Source organism: Neomonachus schauinslandi, chromosome 2 (genome assembly GCF_002201575.2).
Source record: "Neomonachus schauinslandi chromosome 2, ASM220157v2, whole genome shotgun sequence".
Taxonomy (NCBI): Eukaryota; Metazoa; Chordata; class Mammalia; order Carnivora; family Phocidae; genus Neomonachus; species Neomonachus schauinslandi.
The window spans coordinates 104,759,257-104,775,728 of record NC_058404.1 but is presented as its reverse complement, the minus strand read 5'-3'; positions in this window follow the sequence as shown (position 1 = coordinate 104,775,728).

The window sequence follows — 16,472 nt, the reverse complement described above, 5'->3', positions numbered from 1 at the left end:
CTGAGTGCATCAATTAGAAGCTTCGCACAAGCTATTCCAGCATGAAAGTCAGGGCCGCATAATCTCTTTTATATTAGGGCTAGGGATCTGACAAACGTTTCAATAATGTTTTAAAACTCTAGAATTTATCAGTGCCAGTGATTTTCTCTTTGCAGTAGTGACCTTGGAAGGCTATATATTTTTATAAACTGTGCTGCCATTGCTAAAAACATTTTGGTAAATTTCTCCTTGGAATGCTCTCAGAGTCTGCATTAGTCTTCTTGTATCTCTTCACTAGTGACAATATTTTGGTTTGTTTATTTTCTGATAAGAGGGAATTTGTTTCTTTGTATATTTTAAATAGCCAAAATCACTCCTCCTATGGTCCGGTGGGAAATACATTTTTTTTTTTTTGTAAAATGAGAAATGATTATAAAGTAATAGGACTGATTTTTGTTCTCTAGATTGGAAATTTGTATTATCTTTTACATTTGCTAGCTGCCTGACCCCAGGCAATTTACTCAGCTACTCCCTGCATGCCTCAGTTTTCTTACCTGCAACAGGACTAACAGCAACCCACGTAGTGTTGTTGTGACTATTAAGTGATATAATAAATACTCAGTAGAGCACATAGAGCTCAATAATTCTTTTTTTAAAAAAATATTTATTTATTTATTTGAGAGAGAGAGAGAGCCAGGGGTGGGGTAGAGGGAGATGGAGCAAGAGAATCTCAAGCAGACTCCCTGTTGAGCGGGGAGCCCGACATGGGGCTCGATCCCACAACCCTGAGATCATGACCTGAGCTGAAAGCAAGAGTCAGACACTTAGCCGACTGAGCCACCCAGGCACTCTGAGCTCTTACTAATTCTTACACCAGGCACTCTGAGCTCTTCTAATAATTCTTACTGAGAGAATAACTATATGAAGGGACTTCTAGCTTCATCTTCCCATCAGACTCCTTTCTCCCAAATCCAGCACGTTATCCAAAACTTACTGAAAATCTATCCTCTGAAATCAGCTCTCTCTTTTTGGGGTTACTAATTCATTTTGTAATTCTCTCTTTTCAGCCAGTCATGGAGTCCTGATATGAATGTGTCCTACATCACCTGTCATCAGAAATATGTGGCTAGTTCAAGTGAAACAAGCTTTTCCTGATTTGCGGAATTCAGAAAACAGTGATGAGACTCAGTTTAAAATGAGACTGCAAAATGTTTGAAAATCGCTGGACAGATATGCAATGGTTAGCAGGAGTTTCTGGAAGAAATACAAGGCAAATGCTACTTTACTAGTCTTTGCTGAAGAAGGTATTAACTATTGGATTTCCAAGATAAACGAAAAAGTAAAGAGGATATAGGGTATGATTTTTAAGCCTTCACCTGAGACTCTACCATTCCCTGCCCTCTACCCACCAAAAATTGTTTTAAAAAAGCAAACTTTGTGATGGACAAGGACAGGCACAGGTCTAATGTTGCTGGACTCTTGGGGTGTAAACGCACTGCACCCCAAGCCTCAGCATACTAGCACATACTGACATGTCCCCAGCCGCCCTAGTGTAAGAATCACTTGCAAGAATATTTCAATGAGGGGTTTCCAACCAAAGATAAAGCCATTTTTTCCTGTAGGCTTTGAAAAATTGATGTATCAGGAATGGAAGGAATATTCTGGAAATGAAATTTTAGTCCAAGTGAAAACTCTATTTGAACACTGATTAAAACTGCAATTGTAAAAGGTACCATAGTGGGAGTTACAAATGTAGGTAACAGAGGGCTTACACCATTCTCTGTGTCCTCATGATCATGCTTATGTCCTCAAGAACATACCCCTACATAACTCTGGCACAGTGCTTAAAAGCCCTAGAGGAAGCCGTGAGCATTTGGAGAGTCATTGGGCATACTGAATATCTTCTGATTGTCCCTCCAGATCTGTGTTCCTGGGAAGCTGACCTATAAAAACTACATCAGCAAGGTCCTTTGCCCTCTGGCTAGTGGTTGCCTTGTTTAAGGGGGAGCATCAGTAACAAATGATGGGGTAGAGGAGAATGAGCTCAGAATTTTTATTAACCTGATACGATGGACTAAACATGGTGGCAAATTTTTTGCTACTTCTCCCACTGAACGGTAGAGTCCCATTCTCCTCTCTCCTTTCATTGGGACCGGCCCAAGTGATTTGCTTAAACAACTGAATGCAGGGCAGTGACATTTTGGGACTTCTGAGGCTAGGTCATTATAAGAAGTCTTGGAGCTCCCATCTCCCCAGGTCTCCTGGAGCATTCACTCTTGGAGCTCTGAGATACAGTGTAAGAAATCTGATAAACTGGGATTGCGTAGGGAGAGACCCTATGGAGAAAGAGCAATGCCAGCCATTGCCCAGCTGTTCCAGCTTTTCCAGGCAGATATGTGAGTGAAGACACCAACTTGGAGGACATTGCAACCCCAGTAGATACAGTTTGTGAAGAATCAAGAAACCCAGCCAATAGCAGAACTGAGACCCCAAACATCTGACCCCTGCTGAGCTGTTCCAGACATTTCCATCTGTTCAAGCCACCCTTGCCGAGGCTGAGGCTCCAGGCATTGTGAAGCAAAAATAATCTATCTCTGCTATGCCCTGCCAGGGTTCCTGACCCACAAAATGGTGAGCATAACACATCATTATTGTTTTATGTAAGTTTGGGGGTGTGTTGTTACACAGCAGTAAATAACCAGACACCTGGTAACCTCCCAGCTGTGTCATCACTGGTTGGCTGTGTTCCTCTGCAGAGTCTCTTCAAGGCAGCCCTCTCCATATAGCTACTCATGCCTTCTAGCCTATCGGAGGTAATGGGTCCCTGCTATCGCTAGCTCTACTAGCCATTGTTCTTGGCTTTCTTAAATCTTGCTCACATTTTAAAAATAGTCCCTTAATTAAACTCTCCTGAATTACCCAGTTTAAGGGTGTCGTCTGTTTCCTGTTGGAATCTCAGCTCACGTGCCAGACCTGCTATACATTGTCTCAAGACATATTGAGGAGCAGGGGAGAAAGCTACAGCCTATGGAAGGAGATTCAGAATTATACTTCAGATAGCCACAGAAAAATTTGCCTAGCAAAACGGTATGTTTATATACTTATATCAAGTAATTAGTGTGCTACCCTTAATGAAATAGTTTAGAAAAGACTAAGTTTCTAAGGCCATCCTTAAGGTTTTCTGGATTCAGTAAGTCTTACCCTTTTGCTTTGTTTGGGAGGGAAGTGGTTATTCTCTAGCACACTGCATTATTTTATTTAACAAGCATTTATATATTACACTTTCTATATTCCAGGCACTCTTCTTCTTCTTCTTTTTTTTTTAAGATTTTATTTACTTGAGAGAGAGAGAGAGCGCACACATGAGCAGGTGGGAGGGGCAGAGGGAGAAACACACTCCCCGCTGAGCAGGGAGCCCCACCCCGGGATCGATCCCAGAACCCTGAGATCATGGCTTGAGCTGAAGGCAGACACTTAACCAACTGAGCCACCCATGTGCTCCTCCAGACACTCTTCTAAGACCTTTACAAATAATGACTCATTTAACCCTCCTAATAACCCTATCAGCCCTGTGTTATTATCACTATTTTACAGAGGAAGAAACCAGGGGATGTCGAAGTTCCCTAACTGGCCCAAGGGCTCACAGCTAGTGAACTAGAACTACCACTAGAAACCACAACGTTCGGCTGTAGAGTGTGTGCTCTTTACCCCTGTGTTACACTGTTAAGTCTTGCCAGGAAAGGCTTAGAAACAGGAGAAATGAGATGCCTGGGGTGGTCTGCTGTGTGACTAGGCTCCGTGATTGTTGGGGCCGCCTCTTCCCACAGGCATCAAGAGATGATGGAGAGTGAGCAAGAGAAACAGACTGGGAGCTTCTGAGAGCACAAATACCAGAGAGGACAAGTGTAGTAGTTATCCGCCTCTGTGTACCAAATCACCTCAAAATGCAGTGGGTTAGAGCAACGCTAGGTGTTTATGTCTTACAGTTTCTGTGGGTCAGGGATTCAGAGAGGGGCCAACAGCATCTCTAATCTGCCATATCTGGAGTCTCAGGTGGAAGACATGGAGGCTGGGGTTGGAATCATCTGAAGAGTCATTCAGTCCCGTGTGGGCCTAGCTGTGTTTGCAGCCTGAAATACTGTTCACCCTCCATCTGGTTCCAGGGGTGCTGAGAGGAAATGCTCTCACAAATGAAACATGGTTTCATGTGTGGGAGTTAATATTTTGGAAAACCTAGCTTAAATGATTATTTGTTTCAGCCAGGCTTTCTGAAGAAAGCAGAGGGCAAGCTCAAAAGGGGTAAAGGGATTATTATAAAAATGTGAGGAGTGTTTAAAGAAATAAAAAATAAGGAATTATGTAGAACCTCAGGACTAGCAACAGCAGAGAGCCATTATCTCTCCCAGGACTGAAAGAAGGGGAGAAGTTACCAGAACCCTGAGGGGAGCTATTTGTAGAGTGTCTGACAAGAACTATGGCCTTTAGGAAGGAATGCAGATAATCAAGGATGAGTTGGTAGAGGAGAAAGAGGGTGAATAAATACTCCTGTCTCATTGTCCTCCTGCCCTCTGATCTTCTGCTTATCTAACCCAACTCGATGCCATATGGCCAGACCAGTTCATATAGTCCAGCTTCCCAGGACCACAGAGTAGAGTGATGGCGAGAAAGGTAGAGAATGAGCCTGGAGAGACAAACAGAAGATATCCAACACATCAAAGTATGACTGGTGGTAGATGGTGGGGAGTGAAGAGTATGTTTTGGAGGGTCACCAGTTGTCCCTTATAGAACTTCAGATGAATGCTGCTGGAATTTGTAATGTCACCATTAACAGACTTTATATTATGGTGTATCATATGAGACTACCATTTTGTAGGTTAAAAAATTGGAAAAATTGGCAATTTCATATAGTTCAACCCAATATTCTGGGTACTTTCCAGTAAAGTTGCAAATGAATAAATACTCACATTAGATAATGGAAAATGTTGCTTCTCATTGTTTTATGGTTGACTATTTTCTGAGTTAGGACTATTAGACTTGATCAAGCATTTTTTTTTTTTGGTTGTTCAGGGGTGAGCCAAGATAAAAATATAAGGTCAGCAAAACTTTTGAGGTAGGCATGTTACTTACTATAGCTCATGGCACTCTCAACCTGGGTGCCAAGTGAAGTAGTTTAACCTACATAGCAGTTTGTCCTTCAAAAAGTAGACAGCCTTGAACCCAAGCAGAGAATTATAAAGAGTATCTTGATGCCTGAGTTTCAGTGAGGCCCAGCAGCAAATAGAAGAGACTCAGGATAGACCATGGAAATGACAAGTTTTGAGTTTCATGTTCAAATCATGCCTTTGACCATACTGCCGTCTAATCACACATTATTTAGTAACTTATTGGATAAAGAAATTCTGGGGAGAAGTGGTGGAATTTAAAGGGATATACTGGGCTCTCCGCTAATGTTTTGTTTTTACTGATTGGATTAATTGGAACAAAACAAGAGATATGCATAAATTTTTATTCTCTAGGTTTATGGAGCAGATCACACTGGATATACATGTTTGTGTTCTGTTGAAAAACTAAAAAGCAAAAAAAATGTCTAGTTTCCTCCTTATGTATTTTTGGGAATTTGAAACTAAACTACACCAATTTCTATATTCCTGTTTTTTCCATTTTCTATATTCTTTATTCTTGCTCTAAAAACAAATAATCTTGCACTTCTATAAAATTAAAGGAATTGCATTTATATGCCTCATCTTCTTATAACATCAGCCTCTTTAATTGGGAGATACCATCAATGAACATTTTCCAAAAGTTGCTTAACCTTTATGGAGGGTCTACTTTATATCACACATTATGATTTTACATAGCTCATCTCATTTAAATCTTCCCACAATTCAGTGCAGATTTTATTTCTATTTTATAAATGAGGAAATATGTGCATAGGGTTTAGGAATTTCTTCCAGGTGGCTATAAAAGAGGGATCTCTAAATGAGTGGCGAGTGAAACATGAATGTTAGTAGGATGCTTGAATGCATTTAGTCTAGCAACAAAATCAAGATATAAATATAAGCTGTAATATAACAACAGTTTACATATCTCTTATTTTGTTTCAAATAATCACTCCAAACAAATTCTATCAGCAGCTAGCCCAGTATATCCCCCATAAACTTTACCTCCTTCACCAATTCCCTAAACTATACATATACCAATAGCTTATGATAGATGGATAAAGAGCACCGAGCACGGTGCTTTAAATTGGGAAGTGCTCATTAAAGTTTGGTTGAATGAAAGGTTAGCAAAAACATGATCTGAAATGCACAGTTACAAATGGGAAAGAAAATGTTTGATACCATTTCCAAAGTTACAGCCTGATTTTAAAAATAGGAGCTACAGAATGACCAACCTGGTATATAACTCCTTTTGGCAAAAAGGTTGAAACACACCATGAATTTGAAAGACAGGATTGCAAAAAGTCTCTTGACTGAATAATTCTAAATAATTCTAAATAATTCTAAAACTACAAAATAAACATTCTTTACCTATGGAAGAGTAGTGCCCTTTCAACGTTTTTATTTGGTTTTGATTTTTGGATGGGTTATATTTTATATATGATCACCCATCACCATTTGAAATAGACATTTCTGCTGCCCACGAGCTTCCATTTCTCTCTTCTTTCCAATAGTACCCAGATCTTATTCAAGCGTCTTCCTCTTCCTCACACCTCCCATGGGCCTCAGGAGAACCTGAGTTCACTACTCACCCCAGGGGTGGCTCTGTTACTTTTCAGGCTAATGCCATATCCCTAAAACAATGCCATATCCCTAAAACATCTCCACGGGTGCTGGAGATGACCTGTGATCCAATTAATGTGAGGAGAGGTTCTCAAGGGGCATCTAAGAAAGACCCATCATCACAATGAGAGAGATTTCCAGAGTGACGCTTCTCTAGACATTACCATCATTCTTCTGCAGCGATTTTGCTACTGTGCTAGTCCTCTGAAGAGGAAGCTTCTATTTATTTATTTTTTATGTTTATTTATTTTTTTAAAGATTTTATTTATTTGAGAGAGAGAGAATGAGAGACAGAGCACGAGCGGGAAGAGGGTCAGAGGGAGAAGCAGACCCCCCCGCTGAGCAGGGAGCCCGATGCGGGACTCGATCCAGGGACTCCAGGATCATGACCTGAGCCGAAGGCAGTCGCTCAACCAACTGAGCCACCCAGGCGCCCGGAAGCTTCTATTTAGAGCTGGAAAAGACCTCTAGTGCTGCAGGATTGTCCCCTCGAAGGCCTCACCTCCTTCTCTCCAAGTTAATTGTGCCCATAAGTATCTGATTGTTTAACTAGTTTGAGTTGGGTTTTCTGTCATTTACAGCTGAAAGTATGCCGATCTATAAGCCATCAACATTTTATTCTCATCAACAGTTCTGCTATAAATATAATTTTGGTTTGAGTCAATAAAAGCAGTAAAAAAGACAGTCCTTGCTCATGGGATCAAAATGATGAGACTGTTGCAAACCTGGAAGTCTATACTTAGAGGCCTGCACAGCCATATACTCAGCCCCTCAAGACTCCATTAGTTAAAAAAAAGTCGCCAATTCTAGTATGACCGTTCATCTGAAGTCATCAAGTTTTAGCTCCCCGACACTGTACATTGTGTGTTTTGTGAAATTATACATTTCCTGTGATAGCAAGAAACCCAAGTAATAATTTACCTGGCAAAGGACAGGCAAAGGACGGGTATGTAATTTAGGTACGGAGTGCTGTAGAACTTTTGCATATTTTTAACACCACGCAAAATGATTTGAATAAAAAAAACTTAACACGTTTTTAAAATCCAACAAATTAAGAAAAGGTCATAAATTATTTTTTAGGCACATTTAAAGAGAATCAGTAGAATCAGAGCCATTACAATTTGTTTCAAGTTGTAATGGTGCTTCTTACCAGAAAAAGAACATTTGACACTTGAGTAGATGATAGTAGTATACATAATTTTTAAAAACCATTCTGAATTTAAATTATCACAGAACTATCAATGCAGGGTTTCAAATTGAGACTACCGCAAACAATTCACCTAAAATAATGTGTCCATTTGGTTTAAAGACCTAGAAGGGAAGAATAATTAGCAATTTATGAATTATCATTTTAGTCACACTCAAATTTCAAAAGTATGCTTGTGACTTGAATAAATATGCTCTTGAGTATAAAATAAGGCCCAAATTTACTTTGAAATCTTAAATGATTGTATTTGTTAAATGATTATTTATGGCCTACAATCAAATTATAAACTGTTAAAAAAACAGCATTTACTTTTCCTGTAAAGAGAGATTATTTTTTTAAGTTTCTTGTTTTCCTTCCTAACTAGTATTTATGGCACATTTATTTGGAGTAAAGGGGTTAAAACAAACCCAGCTCTTGTGTAAGCTAGGGGATTGACTTTTGGAGTCTCAGAGATATTTCTTCTTTGTATTTTGCATTTGCTTTGTATTTATGTATTATGCAAAAAACTAATTCTATTGTTTTTTAAAAAATTGAATAAATAGCAGGATATCTGCTTTGTTGCTCAGAATTTGTTCACATAAAATCACAGTATTGTCCCCAACTGATCATATAGTAACTATTTTCCAACTGGAAAATGAACTAATAGTTGAGACAGTATCTTAACTGCTTTATTTACAGGAAAGAAAACCTAATCACTAACTATAAAAAAAAATCTAGTTGTAAAACAAATGGCAAAACAGGGATAGTGATAATGATTATCACTCAAACAGTCATTGAGAGTTACATTTAGAAAATAATATTTCCTAATGCCTTTGGAAATCTTTCTCACCTTGCCTGCTCAAGCTTTTTTCCAATATCCAGTAAAAACCTGACTCTATTCTGTAAAAGTATCCCTTATGGTATTTTTTTCCACAAAAACTAACCAATTGATTAGTGATTGATTTTTGTTTTGTTTTGTTGTTGTTGCTTTAGGGCCCAAATAGGCAATGTTCTAGAAGGGGACATAAGTCATGAATAGAAGAATAGTTCAACTATTCATAGGCTCTAGAAAGCTCCTCACTGTTTCTTCCAGGTTTATTCATCCATTCATGTATTCAATGATAAAGGATTTTTGAATGCCCCCTAAGTAAAATAAATTCTTCAAAAGTGTTCTAAGTATACCATTGCTGGGAGGACAGCTATTATGCCATTCATTTTCTGTTTTTTTGCAAGGAAATGTACCCCTTTGAGCTTGTTTGAGTTGGATATGTATTCCTAAAGTAAATATTGCTAGTGATGGCTTCCTGTTTAATGTTAAGCTAGTCAAGTGATCTAGAAGTCTTCCGGTTGTGTTAAAATTTCCTTTACATAGATTCAAATGTAATTACTTTCATATTATTTGGTACGTAAAAACCAATGGCCTCCCGTATTCAAACTTTTGTACCATTTTATTCTTACATTTCCTGAGAGACAAATTGACAAAAGTAACAGTATTATTTTAAAGTAATGATGCTATATCCCATTTAGACCAACACTTAACGTATGTCACGTTAAATTTTAGACAGAAATTAGCTTAACGATGCTGGCTTCCTGGTTCTTGGGAAGTTATTCATTACTCTTTTTTCTTATCTGCAAAATTAAATTAAATTCCATGTAATCTATCAACGTTGCTACATCTGGACCCACATCCTCTGCTCTTCCTGCAGGAACACGGCTCTTATCTCTTCACTTGCATGCCAGATACTGTTCCTCCTTCATACTCCATGAGGCTCTGTGGATACTTTCTCTCTTCTGCATCATCCCTTCTTCTGCAGTAAATTATTCCCATCAGCATAAAAGCATGCTGTAATATCTTTCATCCTATTTTTATTAAAAAAGCCTTCTCTAGACTCTACATCCCACTAGAGTTCTGCTTATTTCTCTGCTCCTTTTTGTGGAGCTCTGTCCCTGATTCTGTCTTCTTCATTTCCTCCCTCTCTACTTGGATCTTTCACCCAAACCCACTTCTTTTTCTCCTCCACAGCACTGTCTCTTGAACACATGGCAGTTATGCTTTATTCCATTTCCATCCCTGAGAAGAGTGCTTGTTAGGGGCACAAATGACATCTATGGTGTAACCAGTATAAAATTCTCAGTCCTCATCCAACTTGACTTACCAGCAGCATTTGGCACAGGTGATGATCCCTTCTCCATGTTCCTCACTGTGTTTCCAAGACAACTGTCTGATCTACCTTTACCCCATCTCACTCGCTGCTTGCTTGTCTCTCTTAGTTGCTGGATTTGCCTCCTTTTCCCAACTAGGATCAGTCTTCAGCCCCCATTTATTCTTGCTCGTGTCTTCAGCATTCTCATTTCTGAGCTGAAAACTTCCAAAATTATATGCCCATCAATGGAGAACAAGACTGATTTTATTTCTAATTGTGACATACAACTGGAAAAGAAGATTCTATGGCACCCTTCTTTCTTGATTCCATATTTATCCCCTCGTTCTTCCTGCTACCCTTGGGATCAAACATGATGTTCATTTGTCCATTCATCTGACAAATACTTATTAAGCAATATGTGCCAGACCCTATTCTGGCTTATCCATAATCTAGGCTTCTAATGGTTTCTGGTCTTTGCCTTCTTCTTCTTCTTCTTTTTTTTTCTACCAGTTCTTCTTGTTCAGTTTTACCCATTCCCAATACTTCAGATATGTGCTAAGGACCCCCCCAGATATATGTCCCCACTACCTCCAGATACTTTCTCCCCAAAGCTGCAAACTCAAAATTCTACACACTAGATTTCTATACCTAGAACAAACACTTCAAATTCAACAATACAATTTAAATGCAATTGTGTTAGGAAAGCAAACAACACAAACGCTGATGCCCTTCCTGCCTAAGTCAGACCTGAGTCATTCTCAATTCTTCCTCTTCTTTTAGCTTACCAGGCCTTTCTAAGTATCCCTGTAACTGGTCCCCTTAGCTCTATTCCTACTAATAGTGCTTCATCACCTAACACACCACAAGCATTTTTTCTCTAAGGATCTCTGCACTTCCATTCTTGTATTCCTCCATCTCTTGCCCCACTTTGCTGCCAGTATCATCTACCTAAATTGAAATCTGAATATTTCACTGCTCTGAAATATCATTTCTGATGGTTCTCCATCTCCCACAGAGAAAAGCTCACAGTATCATCCCTTGTAAGAATAAAACATGTGAACCTCATCAGCTCTTCTGCAAAGACTTGACATTTCTGGCCCAACAGAATGACTTGTAGATCTGTGAAGTGGACATGGTTTTTCTGACCTTTTGTCTCTGCATATGTTTCCACACCCTGCATATAGGGTGGATGCCCATCTTCCATCAAGACTCAGATCAACTTGGGGCACCTGGGTGGCACAGTCGGTTGAGCATTAGACTCTTGGTTTTGGCTCAGGTCATGATCTCAGGGTCATGAGATTGAGCCCCACATGGGGCTCGTGCTCAGTGTGAAGTCTGCTTGGGATTCTTTCCCTCTTCCTCTCCTCCTCCTTATAGTCCTCTCCCTGCTCACGTGCTCTCTCTCTTAAAAAAAATCAATCAATCCATCAATAACAGATCAACTTATACTGTCTTTGAAGCCCCTTAAGCCGTGACACTACCCATAATTAGGCCTTCTCTCTTCTGTGTTATTATACCTTGTATAGATATCTTTATTTTTTTCCATGTATTTCACATAGTGTAATTATTTGTCTGTCTGTCTGTCTACTTCAATGTACAGGGCAATCTATGAAGGCAGAGACCATGTATTATTAATCCTATAATTTTAGTTTTTTAATTTTTATTTCATCTTTTGTAAAGAACAGGGAATAGCTGATATGCACTGTCATATAATGAACATTTTTAAACTGCAGAAGTTTAGATTATAAGACAAAACTTATTTTTTCTAAAACATAACTAGTTTCCTAATATGAGTTAATCATTTATACACTTGTTTTTTTAATATTGAACTATAACCCCCATACCATAAAATTCACCCTTTTAAAGTGTACAATTCAGTAGTTTTTAATATATTTACAAAGTTGTATAACCATCACCACTATCTGATTCCAGAACATTTCCAGTTCCAGAACATTTTCATTATCCCCCCAAAAAATTCTGACCCCCGTTAGCAGTTATTCCCCATCCCCACCCCCTCTCCAGGTCAACTAATCTGCTTTCCACCTCTATTGGTTTGCCTAATCTGGACATTTAATATAAATGGAATTATGTAATATATGGCTTTTTATGCCTGGCTTCTTTCATGTGGTATCATATTTTTAAGTTTCATCCATGTGGTAGCATGTTTTATTACTCTTTATGACTGAATAATATTCCATTGTATAGATATACCATATTTTGTTTATCCATTCTTCAATTGATGGATATTTGGGTTTTCCACTTTTTAGCTATTATGAATAATCTTTCTATGAACATTCATGTACAAATTTTTCTGTGGGTGGACATATGTTTTCAATTCTCTTGGGTAAATGTTAGGGATGGAATTACTGGGGCATATAATTCTATGTTCTTTGAGGAACTGCCAACTGTCTTCTAACGTGACTGCACTATTTCATGTTCCCATGAGCTATGTATAAGAGTTCCAATTTCTCTACATCCTTACCAACACTTGCCATTGTTCATCTTTTTGATTATAGTCCTCTTGATGGGTATGAAGTGGTATCTTATTGTAGTTATATGGGGTTTGATATCATCCTCCCATAAAAGGGTTATAAAGATTTCCATTCTATTTAAAACCAATAAACAAATATTTCACTTTATATTACTCTGAAATAAATGGGAGGTAAGACTCTATCTAAAATGTTTCATAGGACTTAGCATATTTTAAATTATTTCTTATTATTCCTAAGGTACTTCCAAGATTCTCCTGTTTCCCTTTTTTTTTTTTTTGGCAATATAAGACCCCAAAATGCTGTTAATTAAGATTTGACTCATGTTGATTTTGTTGATACTTTCTAGTTCCTATCTATCTTATGTGTAAGCATTATATGACAGTTCAGGGCTAAGGAAAAAGATAACACATTTAATTTGTCTCCCTTGTGACTCTTTAGACTTTTTTTCCCTTATTTTTTCTTAACTATTCTTTTCTGATAACTAGCAATTACTTTGTTTTTGTCTGCATTTAACCCACTCAACTTAATATTATCTGAAACTTTTTATAAACATACTATAAATTCCTTTCTGCTGCACAACATGGGGATGGATATTCAGCATAGATAGTGGGTTTTAGAAGTCAGGTAATTTGTTTGAACATGCGATAGCGTAGAGTGACATTTGTTATAGTGGCTGTTTGTACCTTAACGCACACATTCCTTCAGTTAAGTCTTAGAAATGAGGTGACTATGATTGTGGCCAGCACTCCAGTCTCTAGTTGAATAGAGGATTATTCCAGCTTCTACAAAAAATGGTGACAGTGATTTGCCCAGATGTATTCCCAAGCTGATAAGATATGGCCAGATGCTACAGGCCATTTTCTGCAGTGTTAGGGCTTTTGAGAGACTTCTGTTGACAAGTCCCAAATATATTCTCATGGGATTGTTGCTCTGTTTTTTTCCATGTTTGTAAGAATATCCAACCAATGATCTTGTGTTCATGCACTTTAAGTATTTCTCAATTTTGTTTGGAGGCTTTAAGTTAGCCGTTGACTAAATGCTTTCTTCATTCATTCACAATTTATTCACCCTAGATCCATAGTGGGGTGCCTGTGATTTTCATTATTATTATTATCACTAAAACGTTATCTCCTCAAAGACTTTTCTGACTTTTCCTTAAGCTACCATGTATTTATATAGCTGTGTATAACCTAATTAACCCATTCCATAGAAGCTTACTTTAAATATCTCAGATCAAATATTTTAACTTCACTCTCATGTGAGTGCATAGCTGAACACTTAGTTTAAATGGTATCACTTCATCCTCACTAATAGGCACAACTAAACATCAGTCACCATATAATTCACCTTACCAATTATGCACAATTTTTTTATTTTGAACTAGAAGTAAAAAATAATAAGCATCCACATTTCTGTCTGTTAATATACAGTGATTTTTAAAAGGAAGGAAAGCAAATTATGTAGAAGAATAATTTGTACCTGATAAATGTTTGAAAGTTACATTACCTTAAACACGTCTCATCAATGATGGGTGATCATGTCTCATTTTTACCTACTAATGCATTTTGAATATAAAATATTTTTATTTTGCTTTCAGTTTCTTTGTTACACTGACTTTTCCTAAGAAGAGGGTTAATATTTTTCATTGATTCTTAAGTTAAGATTGATATTGGTAAGCAGTTAACTTCCCCTGTTCAAGTATATCTTTCTCACCAGTAAAATTTCTTGTTTTTATTGTTTATGCCTCTAATAAAATTACATTTAATTTATGCCACTGGGAACTCTGAAGATGGGCCATAAAAAAAAGTGTCCTCTTTTCCTCCTCCCCCAAGAATATAATGCTTATCTAACTAAAAATTTGAGGCAAATTAAAGATCAGGAATGGACAAAGCCATGTGTTTTAGCAACTGGAATTAAAAGAAGCTGAAGCTCAGAACATATCCCATTTATCATGAAGTTTACATGGTGAGAAAATTTACTACTGCTGTAATTAGCATGTACGCCTGCAAAGTCTGGGACTTACAGGGATGTCTGTAAATGGAAGGTGTATCTGGAGTTCCTATAGCATTTGTTTCAATTTGAATGTGTAATTTATCACATACTCACAGTGCATAAACTTGAACAGAGTGTAACACTGGGCTTGGATGATATGATTTTATGGTTCCAGATGTTTTCAGATCTTTCAAATTTGCTTTAAACTAAATGATCCATCCATCTTTTTAGAACTGTTTTATTGCCAATTGCATCCATTTTCTCTAAGGAAGAAGAAGCATCTTGACCCCCAAATAATGAATTCTTATTGAATTCTAAACTAGTAGGTCCTATTCTATATCATATCATCATATTACTTTCAACAACTTTAAAAGTCAAGGATTTAAAGTTCCTCTCTTCCATTTTGTTGACTTCATTGGTCAAATTCTTCTTTTTTTTAAATTTAATTTTATTATGTTATGTTAATCACCATACATTACATCATTAGTTTTTGATGTAGTGTTCCATGATGGTCAAATTCTTCTTATTAGAATGATTTTAGAATCCCAATTTTAGTAGCAATGTCCTATAGGACGGAGACTGGATGTTGCAGACTAAGATGCCTGGCTGTGTTATTGGTCAAGTTATAGAGTCATGTAAAGCTTCAGTTTTCCTATAAAGAAAATGGGTAAGGGTGCCTGGGTGGCTCAGTTGGTTAAGCGACTGCCTTCGGCTCAGGTCATGATCCTGGAGTCCCGGGATCGAGTCCCGCATCGGGCTCCCTGCTCGGCAGGGAGTCTGCTTCTCCCTCTGACCCTCCTCCCTCTCATGCTCTCTGTCTCTCATTCTCTCTCTCAAATAAATAAATAAAATCTTTAAAAAAAAAAAAAGAAAATGGGTAATAATAAAATAGGAGAGCCTCTTTACCTGTGCAGAACTGATACTGGAAAAAAAACCCACTTAAAATGAATATACTTCAAATACCATAAACTTTAGAGCAAATTATAAGAAGTTTGAAGGTTCATCTTTAAACATTCAAACTAAACTACCTGATAATGAATTCATTTTAATTCATAGTTTAACATTGCAAAGGTAAGCTATTTTTTATCATAAATACAGAATGAAGCAGGTATTAATTTTTGGCATAATTTTGGAGGGGTAAAATTATATGATGGCATGATAGACAATCTTCACTTCAGACTTGGCTTTTAAAGCAGGATCAAGATTTTTTGATATTTAAATCATTCTTTTTTGAAAAACATAACCTGCCAAGAGTTTGCTGATTTGCTTTTTCAGTTGTTAGCTACTCTAAATTCTGCCAAGTCCTCATTTGTTCATGTTTTTGCCTGTGATTTGAACAGTGTTCCAACGTATTTTTTTTATCAACTTCATGAAATCTGCATCTTTTCCAAAATCTACAATTATGATTTGTTGTTGGTTTTCGCTGTGTTTCTGGATGTTTGACTCAATTAACAAGAAACTGAGGGACAAAAACTTTGGTTCTTGTACTGGGATGCTGGCATTAAATGGAAATGATGTTTGTTTGAGTGCAACTCATTCTACAAGTGGCCAATTTATTAGTGAATATTTTGTGTTATAGTGACTTTTACTTTCTCTTAATATTTGGACTCAATAAATGAATACTGATATAAGGGTGCCCTAATGCATCTAATTATATTATTATTATTATTATTTTAAAGATTTTATTTATTTATTTGACAGAGAAGGAGAGAGAGAGCACACAAGCAGAGGCAGAAGGAGAGGGAGAAGCAGACTCCCCACCGAGCAGGGAGCCTGATGCGGGACTCGATCCCAGGACCCTGGGATCATGACCTGAGCCGAAGGCAGACGCTTAACGACTGAGCCACCCAGGCACCCCTGCGTCTAATTATATTATTAAGAAATGTAAATGTAGGGG